General features: G+C 43.3%; 1 protein-coding gene across 2 annotated transcripts in view; it reads left to right on the forward strand.

Annotated features, from left to right (window-relative positions):
* The window catches only part of HYCC2 (hyccin PI4KA lipid kinase complex subunit 2), a 106,597-nt gene that overhangs the window by 17,922 nt on the left and 64,587 nt on the right, over positions 1–24,088 (forward strand). For both annotated transcript variants that reach the window (XM_056536404.1, XM_056536405.1), the window contains exon 2: positions 15,614–15,717. The gene's annotated coding sequence lies outside the window, so the exon portion shown is untranslated. The remainder of the gene's footprint in view (positions 1–15,613; positions 15,718–24,088) is intronic.

The following is a 24,088-nucleotide window of genomic DNA, read 5'->3' on the forward strand; positions in this document are numbered from 1 at the left end:
CTTAAAGTTGTGATTTACCATCACATGACAGACATGTCTGAATATTCCCGTTAAATATGACACAATCGGTGAGGCAAGCACCATTGACTCTTTTAATAGAGTCTTTGAAGGACAGCTGGCGAATTTTAAGCATTTTCAGTATGTGGGTGAAAGTGAGTAATGTGCACCATTACTGAGCTGCACTTAAATTATGTGTAAAAAGCCACTTTACTTGTTTGGGGCCAAATGGTTCAAACTTCACCCTCACATAAGTAACCAAACAAAATGAACCATTCCAACCCACATAGCAAGCGTGCAAGGGAGCAGTGGTGTGGTGCCTGCTATTAGTCAGCCTTCCTCAAGTGCAACTACTCACTACTTTGTTTACTACTACAATGTTTAATATAGAAATATATCAAATAAATCTATTAATGTAAAAGGTTTATTATTTAATATACATTACATTCCCTTATATTAAATAAAAAACATTGTCCAGGTGAGAGGGTCTTTTAATTTGCGCACCTTCAAAAATTGGACATACCACAGGGCCTCTATTGTGCTTTGGCACTGTTTACACCACTCATACTGTGGAATACAATTGGGCATCTTTGTTCACCAAAAAGTGACAAATGAGCTTTGAAAATGTGGTGCAGAATGTGCAAAAAAACGCAGGTCGCCCTTTTTTTTTTATTTAATTTTTTTCAAAAATGACGTGCACGGTGCAAATAAAAGCAAAATCTTAGTGTGTTCCATTTTATGGTGTGTACATATCGTGTGCCCCTTTTCAATTCATATTTTGTGCAAAATGCACAAAAAAATTTGCTGAATCCTTTATTTGTGTTCATTAGTGTTGTAAAATGATTTTACTTATTGTAGTTTAGTCTGTGTTCACATTAGCGCCATGCTCTATGTACTTTTTTTTTTTGCACTATTCTTGTTATCACTTTGTTTGTCCTTCATTCTATTTTTATACAGAGTGTTGTTTTACACTATTGTACAAATACAGTCCTTAGTTTGGAGCAATATTTTGTTAACCTTACTAGCTTGCAGCAAGTGGTTATCTTTCTCCAACAATAGTGTTCTTGGCACTTAAAGGAGTAGTCCTATGGTGAAAAATTCTATACAGTTAGCAACAGTTTAAAAAGTGATATAACTTTGTAATATACTCACATAACCCATCTGGAACAGAAAGTACCTTTATCAGTGATTTCTCTCTAGACGGGAAGCGCTGCATAATCCAGCATCTCCACCTACACTTCTTCTACAGCCGCAGCCATTTTGTGGTCAGCTCGTCATTCCTTTCCTCATAGCTGCCAGTCCCGTTCACGGTGTTGCCCGGCCCATAGTTTGAATATTTATTCATATCCTCCCCCTGTACAGCCCCTCTCCTCCACCATGCAGCGATTGGCACCTAAGCTAGAGCTGGGAGGAGCAAGGGCAGAGCCCGAGGTCACACATCTGCAGGAGAGAATTTAGCCACGCCCCTCCCGGAGGTTGGAGAGCACAGCTCTGCATAACACAAGAAGACGGGCAGAATGAGGACGTACACACCCTGCTCTGTCTACATAGGACCTCATTTATCATAGGGAGGTTTCAAATTTGCACGGGGGAAAAACAGAGCAGCCATGGGTTCGATTTTTTTTTTTTAACCGCAGGAGACAGTGCAGGGGGAGATTGAGGACGTACACAGCTCCTCCCCTCACCCAGCTCTGTCTACACAGGACCTCACTTATCACGGGGAGGTTTCAAGTTTGCATGGGGGGAGGGAGAGAGGACGTGTGTGAAGGAGACATAATACAGGGCTGGGGATCTATGGACTGCAGGGGAATAAATATCATACTGGAGATGATTTCTATGTGTGTGAATGGAGGCTCCTGAATGACATGCTGGGAGTTTTAGTCCCTGTTATGTGTGTGTGTATGCTAGTGTTTCCAAACCAGTGTGCCTCCAGCTGTTGCAAAACTACAACTCCCAGCATGCCCTGACAGACTTTGGGCATGCTGGGAGTTGTATATTTGCAACAGCTGGAGGCACACTGGTTGGGAAACACTGTTCTAGCCTATTCAGCATACACATCATGTTACACCAGTGTTTCCCAACCAGTGTGGCCCCAGCTGTTGCAAAACTACAACTCCTTGCATGCCCAAAGTCTGTCAGGGCATGCTGGGAGTTGTATATTTGCAACACCTGGAGGCTCCCTGGTTGGGAAACACTGGCATACACACACATAACAGGGACTACAACTCCCAGCATGTCATTCAGGAGTTCCCCCCCCCCCCCCACACATAGAAATCATCCCCAGTATAATATTTATTCCCTGTAGTCTATACACCACCAGCCCCTGCAGTGTAATATGTCTCCTCACACATAGAAATCATCCCCAGCCCGTGCAGTGCAGTATGTCTCCTCACATATAGAAATCATCCCCAGCCCGTACAGTGCAGTATGTCTCCTCACATATAGAAATCATCCCCAGCCCGTACAGTGCAGTATGTCTCCTCACATATAGAAATCATCCCCAGCCCGTACAGTGCAGTATGTCTCCTCACATATAGAAATCATCCCCAGCCCATGCAGTGCAGTATGTCTCCTCACATATAGAAATCATCCCCAGCCCATGCAGTGCAGTATGTCTCCTCACATATAGAAATCATCCCCAGCCCGTGCAGTATGTCTCCTCACATATAGAAATCATCCCCAGCCCCTGCAGTGCAGTATGTCTCCTCACATATAGAAATCATCCCCAGCCCCTGCAGTGCAGTATGTCTCCTCACATATAGAAATCATCCCCAGCCCGTGCAGTGCAGTATGTCTTCTCACATATAGAAATCATCCCCAGCCCGTGCAGTGCAGTATGTCTCCTAACATATAGAAATCATCCCCAGCCCGTGCAGTGCAGTATGTCTTCTCACACATTGAAATCATTATGGAGGTGAAGAGCTGTGGACGTCCTGGGCAGCCCGGACATCTCCTTTATAAAGTTCTTAGGTTGGTGAGTGGGTAGAAAGCTTTGGGGGAAATGATCAAAGTTGTCAATTTTCCGAATCAATATAGACCAACCTACATAGGGTAAGCCCGGTCTATTGTGCGCCTAACTTATCAAAAGTTGCACGGCTCTTGATAAATTCTGCGCATGGACTTCGGGATCTACGGTTTAGACTGTATTTATACCTGCTTCAGTATGGTCTGACATTTCAGTTAGAGCTGGGCGTTATGACCAAAAATGTGTATCACAGTATTTTTGTAAGTTATGGCGGTTCCACGGTATTTAACGGTATTCCCCCCCCCCCGTCATCGTGTGACCCGTGGGCACTGCTTCTCTCGGTCGGTGATAGGCTGAGCGCACTGTCATGTAAGGAGCTGGCTCCTTACATGACAGTGAACTCAGCCTATCACCGACCGAGGCGGGATATCGCTGCGGCCAGTGATAGGCTGACTGCGCTGTGACATTCCCATCCCCAGCGTGAGTCCATTACTGGAGTAATGCGGGAACATAGGAAGGTGAGTTGAAGTTTATTTTTGCAGCAGGGGCACAAGGAATATGTAGTACAGTACAGAGTTCCAGCGCTGGCGGCCCGCAACTCACAGGAGGACGAAGAGAGTGGCACTTGCGGGTGACATATGATTAGTTCCCCAGACAGCGCAGGGAATAATTAATTGGGGGGGGGGGGAGAAACAGAACAGTGACCGCGGGTCACAAATGATTAGCTTCCTGATGTAGGGACAGCTGCTGCGGCTGATAATTCTGTCTCTCTGTCTCTCTGTCTCTCTGTCTCTCTGTCTCTCTGTCTCTCTGTCTCTCTGTCTCTCTGTCTCTCTGTCTCTCTGTGTCTCTGTCTCTCTGTCTCTCTGTCTCTCTGTCTCTCTGTGTCTCTGTCTCTCTCCCCTGGACAGACGATGGCTGTCCGACCATACTGGGAGTTGTAGTTTTGCAACATCTGGAGATCCGCAGGTTGAAGACCACAGATGAAGGGATTGACAGGCAGTGATGATGAAGGAGGGGATGATGACGGGGGTCTGGATGATTACATGGGGGGGATGATGTATTTCCCACCCTAGGCTTATAGTCGAGTTAATAACTTTTCCTGGGGTTTTGGGGTAAAATTAGGGGACTCGGCTTATATTCGGGTCGGCTTATACTCGTGTATATACGGTATATATATTTTACATTTGAGTAGCCGTATTAGTCCAGTGATGCAGATGCAAATCATAAAATGTTGCAGTATCTTGTAATACCTTTTTTATTGGACTAACAGCATTTTGTAGAGAAGCTTTCGGGATTCCTCCCTTTATCAAGTCCAAAGCAAATCTAAGCTCACAAGTAGAAGACACAGGTTACATCTCACAAATATGCAGGGGTTAAGACAATAGATGTGGAGAATTCACACTAAGATGGGCCATAAATTGTCCTGTTATGGGAATATAGACTAAATAGATAAGAATGAGAAAAAGGGGGAGGGAAGGGGGAGCAGGGGAGAGACTGATAATTAGCAGGACATAGTGAGATGTAAAAGAGAACACAGTGCAGGTTATTCGAGTCAAAAAACAGTATAATTTTGGCTTCAAATGTCTTTCTATCTTGTGTGTTTTTGAAGTTCCCTCTCAGTATCTTGATTGTAAGGTCATGTATGGAGAGGCCTGTTTGGGTAAAATGGTGTCCAACTGGGGTGCAGTAGTCATTTTCTTTATAGCGTTTGATGGAATTTTGGTGTAGATTCATCCTTTCGTTGAGTTTCCGGCTGGTTTCACCAATGTAGCATCCCATGTCACACTTGGTGCATTGTATCATGTACAATATATATATATATATATATATATATATATATATATATATATATATATAACCAAGCTCTATGCCTATACTTAGACCACACTCCTTTTGTTGGACCCAATGGAAAGAGTCAGTATTTCAATCTTTTCTGTGTTTTTGGTCCAATCCTGGTTTTGGCTTACAAATACTGATGCCAAATACTGCTGTGTGTAAAACTAGCCTTAAACTCATAATAGATGTGGTGCAAAACATGTAAGGCTGGGTTCACATCACGTTTTCTCCCATACGGGAGCGCATACGGCAGGGGGGAGCTGAAACCTCGCGCTCCCGAATGCCTTTCTATGCGCTCCCGTATGTAATTCATTTCAATGAGCCGGCCGGAGTGAAATGTTGTCTGGTCAGCTCATTTTTGCACTGTATGCGCTTTTTCCCTGGACCTAAAACTGTGGTCAACCACAGCTTTAGGGTCCGGTTGTAAAAGCGCATACGGCTCAAAAATGAGCCGACTGGACCAAACGTTTCACTCCGGCCGGCTCATTGAAATGAATTACATACGGGAGCGCATGGGAGAAAACGTGATGTGAACCCAGCCTAATACTGAATCCTGGCACATTTGCATTAGTAAATCTGAACCTGTAGAAGCAATGTAGTATGTGCCTGTTTACCTCTGGGGTCTGTTTTGAAAACATGTCTGGACTATAGTCAAAGCTCACTTTATTTGTATCCCTTGGCTCCAAGAATTGAAAGATGGGTGTTCTAGAACAAGGAATGGCCCTCCCTGGCGGCCTTATGCCCTAAATCATGTCGCCAAGGCTCTCCTCAGCAGAAACAATGGGCTGATAAAGTTAATATTAACATGTAACCTGGCAGCAGAATGAATGTCAGCAATGCACCTGGGTGCTTAGTACACAGCCTATTGCTGGGAGGTGTCTGCCTTCATTATTACTGAGTTGCAGCATCTTCAGTTCCACATGGTCTCTTTGCAGCAGTCTATATATAAACCTGTAGACCCAGTAAGTACAGGCACATCTAGCATCCTATGGTTTTGTGTATGTGATCGTGGTGGAAGCTGACACATTGCAGGTGCTGTGTGACACAAGGGTTATTTTCATATGCTGCCATGGGTGGAATTTCTGACTTCATACTCTGAGAGTATAAATACACTTACACAGGGTATAAGAGACACAAGTGATCCTGCTGGCTTTGGGTGGTTATTGCACAATGTTCTGTTTTGAGCAAGAATGCTGCAGCAAGGGCATTTAGGGCAAGGGCAATATATAGGAACGCACTGAATCGCACAGAGGTCGGATGTACATGTGTTTCAGGGTTTTGTTGTGACTTTTTTATGAGATTTAAGAGATGGGCAGTACTTTGTATGCATTATTTTGCAATTTGTTAAAAGAAACAAAAGTATGCTTTCTGCTAAAGGAAATGACAAGACATGAAGGGGGAAATGAGGCATTGTTAATATTGCACAAAATTGTAAAATGCCCAATGGCTGTCTTTGGCCAAACATATGTATAGTGCAGTGCAGACTAGTGCAGAAACATGGCGTAGAACTCTGCTGCACTTCTTAGGGCTCTTTTAGGGCAGTCCTGTAAACTAGTGCAATTAAAGTAGTACTCCACTGCTAGGCATCCTTTGTATAGGGGATAAGATGTCTGATTGTGGGGGTCCTGCCACTTGGAACCCCGCGATCTCCGCGCACAATTCAGTGTTATGAACGAGGGGGCGTAGCGTGTTCATTCAGAACACCGGGTACTGCACGGAGATTGCAGGGGTCCAAGCCCCATCTTATCCCCTCTCCTTATCCTTACCCCTTTTAAGGAGCTTTTCCACAGCTTAAAGGGGTACTCCGGATGAAAAAGTTTTCCTATCAACTGGTGCTAGAAAGTTACAGATTTGTAAATTAATTTTATTTAAAAATGTTAATCCTTCCAGTAGGGATCGACCGATATCGTTTTTTTAGGGCCGATACCGATAATCGGTGGAGGTTAGGGCCGATAGCCGATAACTTATACCGATATTCCGGGATAAGTTATGGGCTATTTATCCCCCCTCGACACCGCTGCAGAGCATTGATTTAAAGCGGGCGCACTGCAGTGGCTTTTTTGGACAGCCCGGATCGGTTCACTCTTCACCCGGAATGCCCCCGGACACTACAGGAACGATGGATGGCCCGGACCACCCCATTACGGGTAAGTAAAATTATTTTTTTATTGACTTGGAGGGTGGGGGAAGGGCCCGACCGGTATAGCGGTATACCGCCCAGCACTACGGTAGGGGGTGCGGTGGGTCGGGGGGGCGGTCACGGTGCGGCGGGTGGGGGCGGGTCGGGGTTAGTTGGGGCGGTCGCGGTGGGGGCAGTGCGGGGGCGGGGCATTATCGGCAAGGTAATTGCCGATACCCATAATCCCCAAAATCGTGATTATCGGCCGATTAATATCGGCCATACCGATAATCGGTCGATCCCTACCTTCCAGTACTTATCAGCTGCTGTGTGCTACAGAGGAAGTTGTATAGCTAATTTCAGTCTGGCCACAGTGCTCTCTGCTGCCACTTCTGTCCGTGTCAGAAAGTGTCTAGAGCAGGAGCAAATCCCCATAGCAAACCTATCCTGTTCTGGACAGTTCCTGACATGGACAGAGGTGTCAGCAGAGAGCACTGTGGTCAAACAGAGAAATACACAACTTCCTCTGTAGTATACAGCAGTTGATAAGTATTGGAAGGTTTAAGAATTTTAAAAAGAACTCTTTTACAAATCATTATAACTTTCCAGCACCAGCTAATTGATAAGCTAACTTTTTTTTGCCTCTGGAGTACCCCTTTAATATCCGCAGAGCTGCATTATTCATAGCAAAATTGTGTGGCTCTTTCATTTAGTTATTGTCAACCGTACATCCCCTGTTTACACAAGACTATGTTCCACGCATATCGTTGATTTTTTTTCCTGCATAAACAATACAATTAAACCAGGAAAGGTTAACAGGCCAGAGAACCTTTTCATAAAATTTTTATTTTTATTTGCTACACCCAGTGTTTTCAAACCAGTCGATTTTTGGGATAAAACAGCCCAAAGAAAGGGTTAAAAGGTTCCCGAAAAACATTTATTGAGCTGCAAACGGATGAAAAAAAAGGACCTTGAATAAAATTTTATGGTCTTAGAATTATGACCATAAAATTTTAAAATTCTCTCTGAATTGCTAGAAAGCATTATGTTTACTGAAGCAACCGAACACCTTTAGATAGCTTGAGTTTGCTGTCTATTGCAGTTGTCCTTTCCTTTGCACTTTCAACTTTGCACTTTCATTGGTGGCTGACAAGCCGTGACACTGAATATTTACCAAGGATAAACCTATATACCTGTTTACACTATTTCTTGCTGCATAGAAGAAATTGTGCATCTGACTATTACAGATTATCCATGCAACCCTGCAGTCTTCATGTTGTGCAACTAAAGTCACCATATAGACAATTTACTTAACCTTTTGGTACCTGGGGCAGCTCATCCCTATGATTCATGTAGTTTGACAAACCAGATTGTACATTTATGCCGTATTCAGTGTTGACTTGGAAACCTATTTTCTTTATTTTGTTAGCTTTAAGGGCTTGTCTGATTTGAACAAGCCCTATATATAGAAGTTACCTTCTATATATATTGATGGGAATTAAAGCATTGCATGGTACCCATTACTATGTATGTAGAGGCGGACTGCTCTGGCTAATGGAAGGACATTAATCCTTCTGCTGGTACGCTCTCTTTACAACGGCCCTCAGATCTGGCTACAGTCGTAACTAAATAAAAGCTATGTTTTATCAAATCTGTGGACCTCCTATTATACAGTCGTAACTAGTCTAGATGACTTTCTTTGTATTACACACCCTGGATACCCAACTGATTTGTTTTACCTTCGCGGACACATATTAGGATACACAGGTAAGGAGAAATATTAACACTACACATGTATTCAGTTTACAAGCCAAAAAAAGACCCTAGTTGATGGTGTGGAAATACACTTACTGACTTTAAATCCAGTTACCTTGCAGTAAGCTTAGGGCTGGGCGGTATGGCCAAATATGTGTATCGTGGTATTTTTATAACTTATGGCGGTTCCACGGAATATAACGGTATTCCCCCCCCCCAAAAAAAAATTTAGTCCAGCGCTGCGCTGTCCCCATCGGGGTACTACTCACGTCACCCACAAGCGGTGCTCTCATTGTCCTCTACACTGTACACTGTATCCCTATGCCCAGGCTGCAAAAGGTAAACAAAAATAAACTTACGGAGCTCAGGGTTCCGGCCATCTCGGCTATCCACATTCCAGGCGTAAACAATTGGGAAGCGGACTTCCTAAGCCGGTCGTCTCCCGATCCCGGAGAGTGGTCCCTTCATCCGGAGGTGTTTGCAGAGATCTGCGGCCTCTGGGGAACTCCAGATGGGGACCTCTTTGCATCTCGCCACAACAAGAAGGTTCCCCTCTATGTGTCAAAGTCACAGGACCCCCGTTCTCTAGCAGCTGACGCACTGGTAATTCCTTGGTCGGGGTTCGCCCTTCCTTATCTGTTCCTCTCCTTCCCAGGGCACTGAGGAAGCTCAGAGTGGAGAACATTCCCACCATTCTCGTGGCTCCAGATTGGCCTCGGAGGGCGTGGTACGCCAACGTCATCCGGCTCCTGGACGACGTTCCGCTGCGCCTTCCACTTCGTCCAGACCTTCTCTCTCAGGGTCCCCTGTGCCACCCCAATTTACAGTCGCTGCATTTGACGGCGTGGCGGTTGAGACCGCGGTACTAAGAGCCCGTGGCTTCTCAACACAGGTGATTCGCACCATGCTTAAGGCACGCAAGCCCTCTTCCGCAAGGATTTACCACCGTACCTGGCGGTCTTATTTTCGTTGGTGCGAATCCCAATCTCTTTATCCAGTCGTGTTCTCCCTTCCTCTACTTCTTTCATTTTTGCAGTCAGGGCTGGATCAACAATTAGCTCTCAGCTCCTTAAAGGGTCAAGTGTCTGCCCTTTCCATTCTTTTCCAACGCCCTCTGGCATCTGATTCTCATGTTCGGACTTTTCTTCAAGGAGGGGCCCACGCGGCTCCTCCTCACAGGTCTCCTACACCTCCTTGGGATCTGAATTTGGTCCTTGGCGCTCTACAGGGCGCGCCCTTCGAACCCCTCAGGGAGGTTTCCCTTCATCTCCTTTCGTGGAAGGTGGCGTTCCTTGTGGCAATTACCTCCATCAGACGGGTTTTGGAGTTGGCGGCTGTTTCTTGCCGCTCTCCCTTTCTAATTGTCCATCAGGACAAAGTTGTTTTTCGTCCGGTTCCTTCTTTCTTGCCTAAGGTGGTTTCTGCTTTCCACCTTTAATGAGGATATCGTACTCCCGTCCTTTTGTCCCGCTCCATCTCATCCCGGGGAGCGTTTGCTTCATAAACTTGATGTGGTACGGGCGGTGCGTACCTACCTCTCAGTTACATCTTCTTCTTTTCGTCAGTGTGATTACTTTTTCTGTTCTCACGGATGGCCACTGTAAGGGTCTACCTGCCTCTAAGGCGACCATTTTGCGTTGGATTAGGTCTGCCATTTCGGAAGCTTACCATTGTAGGGGGAAGACCCCCTCCTTTCAGGGTTTCAGCTCACTCCACGTGTTCTGTTGGAGCTTCCTGGGCTCTTCATAACAGAGCCTCAGCCTCTTAAGTCTGTAAGGCGGCTACCTGGTCGTCCTTGCACACTTTTACTAAATTATACCAGGTTCATACCTTTGCATCCGCGGATGCTAGTCTGGGCCGTAAGGTTTTGCAGGTGGCGGTGGCCCAGCCTGCCCCTTGATTGTTTTCTGTGCCCACCCTAGGGACGGCTTTGGTACATCCCAAGGTCTGTGTCCCCCAATGGAGCCGATAGAGAAAGAGAGGGATTTTTTTCTTACCGTAAAATCCTTTTCTCAGAGGATCCATTGGGGGACACAGCTCCCGCCCTTTCTTTGGTGTTCCGGTTTTGGTTACCTGTCCGAGGGTGTGTTCAGTTAATTTTTTTGTTCTGGTTACCTCGGACTGGTCTTGGACTGATTACCTCAGGCTCTGTAGGCGGGTATATCCTACTGGGAGGAGCCGACTTTTTGGTTTCCTTAGTGTCAAGTCTCCTAGCAACAACAGTATACATCTGTGTCCCCCAATGGATCCTCTGAGAAAAGGATTTTACGGTAAGACAAAAATCCCTCTTTTGTGTACCTTTTGCAGCCCGGGCATAGGGATACAGTATAGAGCAGTGGTCTTCAACCTGCGGACCACCAGATGTTGCAAAACTACAACTTCAAGCATGACCGGACAGCCAACGGTTGTAGTTTTGCAACATCTGGAGGTTGAAGACCACTGGTATAGAGTGTCAGCGCCTGCGGCCGCAACAAACAGGAAGATGAAGAGGGCAGCGCTTGCGGGTGACATATGTGAGTAGTACCCTGATGGGGGCAGCACAGCGCTGGGCTAATAATTAATTTGGGGTGGGGGGTGCAGAACAGCGCTCGCGGGTGACATATCATTAGTTCCCTGATGTGGGGACAGCACAGCGCTGGGCTGACAATTCATTAATTCCAGAGGGGGAGGGGCCAAACCGATATTGCGGTATGGGTTAAAATTCATATCGTGCAGCACAAAAATTTCGGTATTCGGTATGAGCCGGAATAACGCCTAGCCCTAAGTAAGCTATTATCCTTTTCCATAAACTCAGATATTAAAGGGGTACTCCCAACATTAAAAGTTATCTCCTATCCATAGTATAAGTAATATCTAGATGCAGGGTGCAGTGCTTATGCCTGGTTCCATTTACTGTCTATGCAGGCCCTGCAAATAGCCAAGAGTGAATAGGTTGTCTGGAAATCGCCTGAGAATAAAGGGGTGGCAGCTTTTATGTAGTTCTGCACCCTTTTCTAAGTTTTCGCAGCACTTCCAGCTCCCTGGCTGCAAGGACTACAACTAGCACAGTTCACGTTATAAGGGTTAAACCAGCTCTACAGGCACTTTACGCTTATGACTAGTAGAGTGTTCCAGAGGTGAGACCCCTGCTTATATGCTGCCACTTTATAAAGAAGTTATATTCTTTCAATCGTGAAAAATAATTTAGCAGTTAGAGGCTGTAGCAGTTTTTGTAGCCATTTTTTTATTCACTTTGTTTCAGCTAAAACCAGAAGCTTCTGCTTCCTGTCAGATCCACTTCCGGCTTTGGCTCAAAAAAAATAAAATTAAAATACGGAATTGAAACCTGCTTGTGTGATTCCAGCCTGAACTTGGTTTTACAGGGAAATAGCTGTTTGCCTACAGGATTGTGCCACCATTAACAATCGGTTTAAAACACGTGTTTTGCACTGTCATTATAAGCCAAAGGGCTTTTTTAGGTGAAACTTTCCCTCCCCCCCCCCTTTTACCTGTAAAAACTGTTCAGCCAATAATAACACCATGCAAATAAGCCCTGCGGTTATATGGGTGTCACACAACCATGGACCCTATGAGTTAATTGTATAAATTGGGGTTCTAATGCTTGTAGCTACAATAGCGCTGATTTGAGTTAGAGAGGCCTGAGCGGCTTTTTTTTCTTTTCTCTTTTTCTTTTTTTTTTTTTTTTTTTGTCACCGCATGAAAATTTTATTCTAGTTATCGAAGCCTAAAATATTCCCACTTGTGAAATAAACAATTAACCCATTCAGCAGGAGTTAAGTGGAGTAGCTATGATACCTTTTTATTGAGAAGATATATAGGTGGTCAAGAAGGTCTTGAAAGCTTGCAAACTTTATCTTCTCCGTTAGCCAATAAAGGTATCATCACTACTCCACTTATCTTATATATTTCTCAGGCTAACGCGGTACCAACTCTCATCCCATTCACCAGAGCAGAATTGTTTGAAGTGTTCATGTGGAGCTCACCACTGGGTCATCTCTATACAGGTATTAATCTTTAGCAGGAACAATTACGTACTGAAACAATTGGAGCCTTGGTCCACTAGAAGAATGGGGGGAAGGGGTAATAGGATTTCTCTTTGTAAATCCCATTTAATCTTGCTTGGATCAAGTCTTGTGCATCTGTGCTCAGGCTTGTTTATCAACTGAGCAAAATAAATTATTCTATGGACCACGATGGTACAGGTATTATCTATAAACCAGGGAAGGGTGCTGCATTTAAGGCCCTTCTTTGTTTTCTTTACACTTTCTTCTCACTGTTTGCTACGGATTTTCTGATGCAACATAGAGATGGCCACAACAGCAGAAAAAATCCTTCGAAAACACCCCCTCATTCCTAGAGCATCCTGCGGTTGGAGGAAATCTGTTAACTTCATTTCTTGTCCCCAATTGCTGACACTGGTAGATAGCTGTTATGGTTAGAAGACACGTGGTTCCTTTCTTTTATCTGTTTGTGCTTCCATAATGGCGTTCTGTGGGGCAAGAGGCATTCACCGAGCTTTGCTTCTAATAAGAATTTGCTTCTAGTAAGAATTGCACGTAATGTGAACTAACCCCAACCCACTTATGAGTCTAGCCGGGTTATAGATAGATAGATTACCAGGTGATAGACCACAAGATGATCTCATGCAACCTGCAGTGATGAGACTCCACTCCCAACTTCTGAGAATTCCCCCCCCCCCCCTTTTATTTCAAACGTGGGGACCTGAGTCTTGTTTTTATATGCAGCACTAAGTCATCTATGCTTGCCACTGCACCATTTATTGTCTATGGACATGTTGAAGACAGCCAAGTGCTGTATTTGCTGTAACCTGTAGAAAAGTGATGTGTTTTAACATGGAACCCCTATCTAAAGGGGTTTCTGTTTCCAGCCAATAATGTTTTGGCTAAACAATCCTCATGGCTTTTCAGTCTTTGCTTGCAGCTGGTAAATGGGAACCATTATTGTTTGCTCCTGTGGCAGTGTGGCAAGGAAAGGGTGTATTTCCCTTGCTATCTCTGCAGAATGCTCCACCTGTGGCCTGATTAATGAGGTATCAGGAAGGGAAAGTGTGTGTTTAAAAGGAAAAGAAACAGAATAGTTGGGGCTCTCCCTGGGTAACAGCACATCTCTGTAAGGGGAGACACACGGACCCTGTTGAGGAAACACACAGCGAACTGTGAGCGGTCCAAGAAGTGAAGAAGTGATGTGAACTGTGAGTAACAGGTTGCAGGGGCACATGTTTTATGCTGGCTGAGGGTAGCTCACCAGATAGTAGTCAGGGCATGCTGGTATGTGTAGTCAGTGACCAGACGGTCTAGGACTTTGGTTTGTTCCTTAGTTATGTCTAAATAAAGCTGGCAAGGTGCCAGGCGTGCATGAATAACCTTTGTCTGCAGGTTTATTGAGTGGAAAGGTGTCCCGTGGCAGTGTCCAGGACGATCCCGGAGCTAATCCCCAAGGAGGAATCCTTACACTCCATAGAATAATAGTCTACCTATTAGAGCTTTCTTATAGCTCTACTGTAACAACCCTCTTCTGCCTGAAGTGTTACTATAATTTAAAACATAAAAAATAACTTTTAAAAAGTCTGATTCCTGAAACTCCTGAAACACCAATTGTTAGATTGAACTAGGAGAGGTGTTCAGCTGAGAGCTTCTCCCCGTTAGTTCTAATGATCATCGGGGATGTCTGCACTCAGACCCATTAAACCTTTTGAAATTGTGTGTTTTTTATTGTAAATAAATACCAGGGGCACTTTAAGAATTTACATGAAAACACTTTAGTTTTTCCCCTCTGTTCTTCCAAAAAGTGCTGTTAGTGCAAGCCATATTGTATGTAACGTGACACCTTTTAGGCCAAATAAAAAAACAAAACAAAAACCCCCATTAATATGTAAAATAAAAAAGCACTGTTTCATATGTATGGCTCTGAATTGAATTGTGCCCTAGCTTTTAATTCTTTGTTTGTTTTCCCTATCAAATAGAAGGTAATATTATCAATTATAACCATCTGTAATATGACAAATCTGCAGAATAAAATGAGATGGACGCAGCTGCTCCCTGTTGCTTTGTTTTCCTATTTTCTTTATTATTCTAATGGGGTTTGTGAAAAAAAAATCTGACATCTGTAGTAGCAATTTATTTGATCATGCTTTCAGTTTGTTTGCTTTTTGCAGAAATGAGTTTACGTAGAGATATCCAAGCAATACAGTTACTGTCGGTGTACAGCAGGAGCCCAGAGGGGGGAATATGGAGACTTTTTATTATGGTTATAATATATTCCATAGTAGATCAAAACCAGTGGCACCCTCCATTTGACTCATTGAAAACTATATTCATTGCATGTTAAAAAATCCATCCGGCAAGAGGAGCAGATACCTTGGCCTACAGCAGTTTTGCTTTGTTTTGCTTTGTCAAGCCCTATGGTGAATGGTCAGTGCCGCTGTTTTTGAGCTGTGGATTATTTTGTAGAACGTTAATATATAGGTTGAGCACCTCCTGAGCAGAGTGTGAAGTGTGGATTGTGTAAACCGCAGTGTGTGAACTGTTACTTAGGAATGTAGTGCCAGTGTAAACTCTATCCTCATGTTGTATTATTGGTATGTGTGCTTTGATATTGATAGCTTTTTACTTATTGGATTTCGTAAATGTATGAAACACAGATTTTGCATATATATATTATTATCTACATTATATTAAAGGTTTTTTCCAAATGACCGTGCCCATTTAACTAGTATATGTGCTTGAAAAGCTCAACAATCCACATTTAGCAGCTTTATTGTGGTTTTGCTGCTAGTGTGCAAAAAACGGTGTCTTAGCTTGGACAAAAAAATTAGGACTGCATGCATAGCAGATTTCCTGCAGACCCTTGACGTAGGTGTGATCTTTGCTCAGCTGAATCTCTGTCTACCATTAAAAATATTTTTTCTCTCTTTTAAGCTTTAGAGATACAAGGATGCCTGTGCTAGTCGACAAATGCTGCTCACATGAAACCCAGCACCTCCCACTGCTCAATGTAGAAAACTGACTTTTTTATAATTCAGGTAAGTGTCATACAGAAGATACCCAGGACGTTGGCATGAAACCAAAGCACACTGTGTTTTTAGTGACCTAAACCCCTTGTGGGAGAAAAGTTAATGCCTCACAGAACAAGCATTCACGAAGGATTGTGGAGTGTTTGATTGGGATTTGACAAACCTAAGTAGCAGATTAAACACTTAATATCTGTGCAAGGCACATGCCAGCACCATCCAGGCCAATCCTGAGAATTAATATAGCCCTTTCTACACCCCATATACTTTTCCTTATTTGCTTGTAGAACACCTGCCATATTTTGCTGCATATTTACTAAAAATCCAAAATTCGCTGCAGAAAATATGCAACAAAAATAAGGCACTACTCTACTGTGTTACTCTACCCTAAAAAGGTACTGGTCCATCTGAGTAATATCACCTTATAGGGGTTATAGGTCATCTAATGTTGATTGGTGGGGGTGCCAATACAGGACACTTCCTCTTATCAGCTGTTTAACACCCAGCACTATACAGGGAATGGGGGCGGAAGCCCTCGGCTTTGGCTAACCAGGTCAGTAAAGTGAATGGGAGCGGAGCCACAGTTATTCTGCACCACCGATATACAATGAAAGGTGCATGACTTTCAACCACATTAACTGTGTAATGCGTAGAGTTGCTGGATGTCGGCACTGTGCCGATGAGCGATTGATGGCCTTTAATGTGGACTACATAAAGGGTGTTTCTACTTCAGCATATAAAACCTTTATGCATGACTATAGACATAAGTTACATGAGAATGACAGACTTGCAGAGAAGCAACATCAATATATACTCATTTATGAAATTCCAGCTTTCTAAAATTACAGGACCGAGGCCAAATAGGTTGGGTGGACTATCCATTGTCCACCCAACCTATTCGGCCTCGGTCCTGTAATTTTAGAAATCTGGAATTTCATAGATGAGTATTTTTGTTTTGTTTGTTTTTTTGTTTGTTTTTTTACATTTTTATGTAATTTTACATATTTTTCTTATTTGTTTTTCATTCTAGTTATTAATACAGGTAGATTATGCTCTGGTTTTTGTGGGAAATCATCGATGCCGACAAATTTCTGGCAGCATGATGATTGTCTGTCTCTTTCTGAATTTTGCTGAATCATTAGGAGCCTCTGGCGTAGAATAAGGAAGTATATGGATCACTACGTACACTTTGCCTCAGTCCATCTTAGAGAAAACCTATAAATCCATTTGTCCAGTTGCAGTAATTTGTAGAAGTAGCTGAGGAAAGCCGAGTAGCAGAATCCCTGCTTGATAGATGAAGAAAAAATGACTGGCTCTTAGCTTTTGAATTGGAATAAGTAAGCCAGATGTGTGTGTGTGTATGTATGTATGTATGTGTGTGTGTGTATGTGTGTATATATATGCATACATACAGTCATGGCCGTAATTGTTGGCACCCCTGAAATTTTTCTGGAAAATTAAGTATTTCTCACAGAAAAGGATTACAGTAACACATGTTTTGCCATACACATGTTTATTCCCTTTTTGTGTATTAAAACGAAACCAAAAAATTGAGGAAATAAAGCAAATTGGACATAATGTCACACCAAACTCCAAAAATGGTCTGGACAAAATTATTGGCACCCTTTCAAAATTGTGGAAAAATAAGATTGTTTCAAGCATGTGATACTCCTTTTGTACTCACCTGGGGCAAGTAACAGGTGTGGGCAATATAAAAATCACACCTGAAAGCAGAAAAAAGGAGAGAAGTTCACTTAGTCTTTGCATTGTGTGTCTGTGTGTGCCACACTAAGCACGGACAACAGAAAGAGGAGAAGAGAACAGTCTGAACCAAAATTGTGGAAAAACATCAACAATCTCAAGCTTACAAGTCCATCTCCAGAGATTAAGATTTACTTTTGTCCACAGTGCGCAACATTATCAAGAAGTTTCCAACCCATGGCACTGTAGCTAATCTCCCTGGGCGTGGATGGAATAGAAAAATTGATGAAAGGTGTCAACGCAGGATAGACCGCATGGTCTATAAGCAGCCCCAAACAAGTTCCAAAGATATTCAAGCTGTCCTGCAGGCTCAGGGAGCATCAGTGTCAGCGCAAACTATCCGTCAACATTTAAATGAAATTAAACGCTATGGCAGGAGACCCAGGAGGACCCCACTGCTGACACAGAGACATAAAAAAAGCAAAACTACATTTTGCCAAAATGAACTTGAGTAAGCCAAAATCCTTCTGGGAAAACGTCTTGTGGACAGATGAGACAAAAATAGAGATTTTTGGTAAAGCACATCATTCTACTGTTTACCAAAAATGGAATGAGTACTACAAAGAAAGGAACACAGTACCTACAGTGAAACATGGTGGGGGTTCAATGATATTTTGGGGTTGTTTTGCTGCCTCTGGCACTGGGTGCCTTGAATGTGTGCAAGGCATCATGAAATCTGAGGATAACCAACAGATTTTGGGTCACACTGTACAGTCCAGTGTAAGAAAGCTGGGTTTGCGTCCGAGATATTGGCTCTTCCAGCAGGACAATGACCCCAAACATACGTCAAAAAGCACCCAGAAATGGATGGCAACAAAGTGCTGGAGAGTTGTGAAGTGGCCAGCAATGAGTCCAGATCTAAATCCCATTGAACACCTGTGGATAGACCTTAAAATTGCTGTTGGGAAAAGGCGCCCTTCCAATAAGAGAGACCTGGAGCAGTTTGCAAAGGAAGAGTGGTCCAACATTCCATCTGAGAGGTGTAAGAAGCTTATTGATGGTTATAGAAAGCGACTGATTTATTTTTTCCAAAGGGTGTACAACCAAATATTAACCCCTTAAGGACCCAGGACGTATGGGTACGCCCTGGCTCCTTGGTACTTAAGGACTTGGGTGTACCTGTACGCCCTTGTGCAAGCGTTGGGGACTGGATCGGTATGCCTGCTGAAATCGTTCAGCATACACCCCGTTCAAACCCTCCCCCCATGTTGGCCACAAATCGCCGGTCAATTGATTCCGGGTCATTCAGGTCTCCGGTGACCTGGAAAATAAGTCCAAGACACCCCGATTCCTCCTGAAGGGATAGGAGTGAGGTGGCAGGGGTGCCACCCTCCTATCCTTGCTGTTGGTCGGTCAGAAGTGACCAACCAATAGGAGATGGGGGGGGGGGGGGGTCAAAGTTCAGTTCCCCCGTTCTGCCCACCCATGGTAGTCAGGGCAGAACGGGGGAATTGTAGTGTTACCGGTGGTGGAGGTCCCTTACCAGCGGCAATCCTCTCCCTGGTGCGGCATGTTGCAGACTACGGAAGCCGGTGAGTTGTTGTCTAGCAACATCTGAAGGGCTACAGTTTGGAGACCACTATACAGTGGTCTCTAAACTTTTGCCCTCCAGATGTTGCAAAACTACAACTCCCAGCATGCACAGACAGCTGTTTGCGGTTTGGGCATGCTGGGATTTGTAGTTTTGCAACAGCTGGAGGGCCACAATTTGTAGATCACTAAGCGGTGGTTTCTAAATCGTAGCCCTCTAAATCTTGCAAAACTATACCTCCCAGCATGCACGAACAGCAAACGGCTGTCTCGCCATGCTGGGAGTTGTAGTTGCGTACCTCCAGCTGTTGCATAACTACAGCTCCCAGTATGCCCTTCGGCGATCAGTACATGCTGGGAGTTGTAGTTTTGCAACAACTGGAGGCACACTGGATGGAAAATACTGAGTTAGGTAACAGAACCTTACTGAAGGTTTTCCAACCAGTGTGCCTCCAGCTGTTGCAAAAGTACAACTCCTAGCATGCACGGTCTGTCAGTGCATGCTGGGAGTTGTAGTTTTGCAACAGCTGGAGATTTGCTGGAGAATGGACCCCCCACATGTGACCCCATTTTGGAAACTATACCCCTACCCCTCACGTAATGTAATAAGGGGTTCAGTGAGCATTTACACCCCTCATGTGTCTGACAGATTTTTGGAACAGTGGTCCGTGAAAATGAAATATTTTCAATTTTTCGTTTGCACAGCCCACTGTTGCAAAGATCTGTCAAATGCCAATGGGGTGTAATTGCTCACTGCATTCCTTATTACATTCTGTGAGGGGTGTAATTTACAAAATGGGGTCACATGTGGCAGGGGTCCGCTGTTCTGGCACCACGGGGGGGGGGGGGGGGGGGGGGGCACATGGCCCCCGACTTCTATTCCAACCAAATTCTCTCTCCAAAAGCTCAATGGCGCTTCTTCTCTTCTGAGCATTGTAGTGCGCCAGCAGAGCACTTGACGACTACACATGGGGTAAAAAACAGCATGTAAAATTTGGGGAAAAAACAGCATTTTAGTGGAAAAATTTATTTACACATCCAACTTTAACGAAAAGTTGTCAAACACCTGTGGGGTGTTAAGGCTCACTTTACCCCTTGTTATGTGCATTGAGGGGGTGTAGTTTCCAAAATAGTATGCCATGTGTTTTTTTTTTTTTTTGGCTGTTTTGGCACCATAGGTGCTTTCTAAATGTGACTTGCCCCCCAAAAACCATTTCGGCAAAATTCACTCTCCAAAATCCCATTGTTGCTCCTTCCCTTCTGAGCCCTCTAGTGCACCCACAGAGCACTTAATGTACACATATGAGGTACTTCCTTACTCTAGAGAAATTGGTTACACATTTTAGGAAGATTTCTTTCTTTTTACCCCTTATAAAAATTCAAAAACTGGGTCTACAAGAACATGTGAGTGTAAAAAATGAAGATTTTGAATTTTTTGCTTCACTTTGCTGCTATTCCTGTGAAACAACTAAAGGGTTAACACACTTACTGAATGTCATTTTGAATATTTTGAAGGGTGCAGTTTTTATAATGGGGTCATTTAAGGGGTATTTCTAATATGAAGGCCCCTCAAATCCACTTCAAAACTGAACTGGTCCCTGAAAAATTCCAATTTAGAAAATTTTGTAAAAAATTGATGCTTAACTTTGAAGCCCTCTGATGTCTTCCAAAAGTAAAAACATGTCAACTTTATGATGAAAATATAAAGTAGACATATTGTATATGTGAATCAATATATAATTTATTTGGTATGTCTATTTTCCTTACAAGCAGAGAGCTTCAAAGAAAAAAAAAAATACTAAATTTTAAAATTTTTCATAAAATTTTGGAATTTTTCACCAAGAAATTATGCAAGAATCGATTAAAATTGACCACTAACATAAAGTAGAATATGTCATGAAAAAACAATCTCGGAATCGGAATGAAAAGTAAAAGCATCCCAGAGTTATTAATACTTAAAGTGTCAGTGGTCAGATGTGCAAAAAATGTCCAGGTCCTTAAAGGGGTACTCAGCCCCTAGACATCTTATCCCCTATCCAAAGGATAGGGGATAAGATTTCAGATCGCCGGGGTCCCGCTGCTGCTGCACAAAGCACGCTCGCTCTGTGCGAAATGACCGGCGATACAGGGGCCGGAGCATCGTGACGTCACGGCCCCACGCCCCCTCCCATAGTTTTGTATTGAGGGGGCGGACAGTGATGTCACGAGGGGCGGAGCCATGACTTCACGATGCTCCAGCCCCTGTATCGCCAGTCATTATGCACAGAGCGAGCGTGCTCTGTGCAGTAATGATAGCGGGGTGCAGCAGCGGAGATCCCGGGGGTCCCCAACAGCGGGACACTGGCGATCTGATATCTTATCCTTTGGATAGGGGATAAGATGGTGGGGGCGGAGAACCCCGTTAAGGTGAAAATGTGCTGGGTCCTTAAGGGGTTATGGTAAGGTTGCCAATAATTTTGGAGTTTGGTGTGACATTATGTCCAATTTGCTTTGGTTTAGTTCCAATACACACAAAGGGAATAAACGTGTGTGTAGAGCAAAACGTGTTACTGCAATCCTTCTCTGTGAGAAATACTCATCCAAAGTATTAATACAAAGGTCACCCAAAGTATTAATACAAAAATTAAAGAACCGGGAACCTTTCTGTAAAACTTCACTTTTATTAGTCCTCATAACATTTTTTGTTATTTTAATAAAAAGTGCAGTGCTCTTATATTAACTTTTCAACCCACCACCATTTTATGCTTGGCAATTACAATTTGGTCACACTATAAATTCATCATGCACAATTGAGGCTTTCATTTGCTCAGCATAATCAATATAATCCTCATATATACTGTAGTTAGGCTTCATGTAAAATTTGCACATCAATCCATTTCTCATAGCACTTTGATATATAGCATCAGATTATTGCACAATACTTCCACTTGTATCCATACCTGTTGTTTTCTTCTCCCAATTGTGGCCACAGGAGTACAGGAATAAAAAGATAGAAAAAAACAAAAATGCTGCAACAACAGTCTTATACATCAATAGCACACATGTCCCTGTGCACACCAATCAATTGCATCACCCTTACGTTAGCGATAGTTTTCCACACAGTAAGTTCATATAGTGCAAAGTGGCAATCCCCGTGTGTCACCTCTGTTTCTATGCACACTGTTTTGTTTTTCACTTATATTGTATGAATAAACCACTTATCCATTAGTATCCCAGTATGTGTGGTATTACTTAATATGTAAATATCCAACAAGAAAAATGAAAACTGTGGCAGCCTCCCAAATAAACTGAAGTTTATTTGGTTAGCTGCCACAGTTATCATTTCTCTTGTTGGATATTTAAGCATGTTTGGACTTTACCGCTGAGCACCACCACAGAGGCTGACCAGAGTGACTGCACTAAGCTCTATCAGAGTAGGGGATTTAGCAACACTCCCGGGCGTCACAGTAGTGCCAGTTGGACACCTATCTATTGTTGGAATTACTTAATGTGTGCACACTATGCGTTTTTTTTTTTTTTTTTATCCATTTAGATTATATGAATAAACCACTTTTCCATTAGTATCTCAATATGTATGATGTTGCTTGATATGGGAGTATGCTCTCACCATGCACACTTTGCATTTTGCGTCTGAGCGCTTCTAAATGATGTCACTTCCGGCGAGGAGTCCTTTCTCCTTCCGGTCTGAACGCTGGTGTCTGACGTCACTTCCGGCCGCTTCTCGGCGGCAAATTTGATTTTGGGGACCAACCTTTTCCTATAAAGAGCCTCTCTCCTACATGGAAGATCCAATGCTGGAATCAAGCAGAGCAGCTTCCAAGGCTGCATCATGAGCTCACCAGCAAAAATTCCAGATCCTCCAGCGGTCCATGGATCCGTGAGTACTGAGGGCCTATGGGGTTTTTACCCTGGCCTATCTACGTTTGCTTGGTGTTTTATCCTTCTCTTCCTTGTATTTCCAGGGAGACATGGATTCCGCAAGTTCTTCGGTTAAACCGAAACAGAGAACTAAACCTCAGAAAAATGTGTTACAAAGAGTTCCCAGAGTCTACATCAAAGCTTTATGTAAAGCATGTGTTGCATCTGTGGTTAAGGATGATTCTCCCACCCTAATGCAAGAAATTAAAACTATGATCCATTCGGAGATACACTCAGCTTTAGCTTCATTTACTCCACCTTCTACCCGTGTGGCATCTACTGCTTTGGTTAATGTCTCAGCTGTTAAAGGGGTACTCCCCTGGAAAACATTTTTTTTATAATGAACTGGTGCCAGAAAGTTAAACAGATTTGTAAATTACTTCTATTAAAAAATCTTAACCCTTCCTGTACTTTTCAGCTGTTGTATGCTCCAAAGGAAGTTCTTTTATTTTTGAATTTCCTTTCAGCCTGACCACAGTTCTATCTGCTGACACCTCTCACCGTTTAAGGAACTGTCTGGGGCAGGATAGGTTTGCTTTGGGGATTTGCTCCTACTCTGGACAGTTCCTAAAATGGACAGAGGTGTTAGCAGAGAGCACTGTGGTCAGACAGAATGGAAATTCAAAAAGAATAGAACTTCCTGTGGAGCATACAACAACTGATGAGTACAGGAAGGATTAAGATTTTTTTTTTTATAGAAGTAATTCACAAATCTGTTTAACTTTCTGGCCCCAGTTGATTTAAAAAATGATTTTTTTTCCAAGGGAGTACCCCTTTAAAAAGACTAAAACGGTGTCTTTCTCTGACTCTGAAGAAAGTGTGTCTCCAGAATTGGAAGAAGGGGAATGTGTAGAAAATCCTCATGAAGATGAAGATTCTTCTCTTAAAAAGTTTCTATTTAATTCTGATGATATTGAATCATTAAGTCTATCTGTACTACCTTAAATATGGAAGAGATTCAGGAGGCCAGATCTATCCAGGATGAGCTCTTTGGAGGGCTAGGAGACAGAAAGTCTTGTACTTTCAGTGTTCATGCAAATTTACATACAATTAATGATGAATGGGTTGAAACCAGAAAATTATTCTTTTATCCCTAAAGGTCTGAAATTGCGCTACCCCTTCAATGACAGACTCTAGCACTTGGGATACCATACCTTTAGTTGACATCCCAGTT

The sequence above is a fragment of the Hyla sarda genome, chromosome 8, assembly GCF_029499605.1.
Source record: "Hyla sarda isolate aHylSar1 chromosome 8, aHylSar1.hap1, whole genome shotgun sequence".
Lineage (NCBI taxonomy): Eukaryota > Metazoa > Chordata > Amphibia > Anura > Hylidae > Hyla > Hyla sarda.